Source organism: Myotis davidii, unplaced genomic scaffold, assembly GCF_000327345.1.
Source record: "Myotis davidii unplaced genomic scaffold, ASM32734v1 scaffold370, whole genome shotgun sequence".
NCBI classification, from domain to species: domain Eukaryota; kingdom Metazoa; phylum Chordata; class Mammalia; order Chiroptera; family Vespertilionidae; genus Myotis; species Myotis davidii.
In genome coordinates, this window is record NW_006288615.1 from 6595718 (window position 1) to 6597008 (window position 1291).

The following is a 1291-nucleotide window of genomic DNA, read 5'->3' on the forward strand; positions in this document are numbered from 1 at the left end:
GGGCAGTTTGCTCCCTGAGTTTCTGGGGTGGGAGGCAGGCAGGGGTGCCTGAAGGTCAGTGACGCTGGCAGGTGGCAACTGTTTTTTATCCTCAGAGCAGCCCATCGTGGTGGCAGCTACATCCCAGCACCTGCCCAGACTGCCCAAGGTCACACGCGGAGGTTGAAAGACTCTCGCCATGGCATCCTCTCCTGACCCTCGCCAAGTTTAAAAATAAAAACAGGTTGTAGCACAGGGGCTATGGCAGCAAACCGCCTGGGCTCTAGTTGAATCCTAGCTCTCTGCCCAAGGAAAATGGTGAGGCAAGTCACTCGACACCTCTCGGCCTCAGTTTCCTCACCTGTGAAGGGATGGCCATGGGCACTGCAGGGAGTTGTAAAGAAAGCCCTAGGTGCTGAGCCTGACACATACACTCTTCAATTTGGCCGTGATGGGGCGTTTTCACTGAGGATCAGGGCCCCTGGTGCCTGTGCATCTATTTCGCTCTCAGGGTGGTCCCCACTGCAGAGGGCAGGAGGTGAGGTGAAGAATCATGGTGATGATCATAATAGTAAGCATTCAGTTGGTGACATGTGGGGAATCTCTCCTACTTCCGGGCCCGTCTCATTCTGCATAGAACGGAGCTGTCTCAGTTTGGGCCACCAGCACAAAATGCCACAGACTGGGGGCTTCAGCAACAGAAATGTACTTTCTCACAGTTCTGGAGCTAGCAGTTCAAGATCGAGGTGTTCTTCTGAGGCCTCTCTTCTTGGCGTGGAGACGCCCGTCTCGTCTTCCCATGGTTGTCCCCCTGCGTGTGTCTGTGTGGCCCATCCCAGTCACCTTATTGACCTCTTCAGAGACCCTGCCTCTAAATACAATCACATTCTGAGTACCTGAGGGTTGGGACTCAACATATGAATGAAGGGAGGGGGTGGACACAGCTCAGCCCCAACCATCGAACTCCACCTGGTGGCAGTTGGCTCTGCCAGCAGCCAATTGAAGCTGTGCTGGAGCTAAAGGGTTGCAACTCGCCATGAATATTCGTGGAAAACAGCACCGTAGCCAGGCAATTGCCACGGAAATGTCACAGGTTGAATAAAAACCTGCTTCGAAAGGCATCCCACGTTCCTGTTGGGGGAAGATCGTGGTATCGGTTTGGCAACACAGACTTCATCTGGTTTCGTGTTTTGAAAAATGGATGGTTCTCTTCTCCCCTGATGTCGGTGTTCCTCACAAGTTGATTTTCTTTCTTTCTTTTTTTTTCTTCTTTTTTTGGTCCAGAAAGGTAACAAAGAAATGAAGGGCTAGG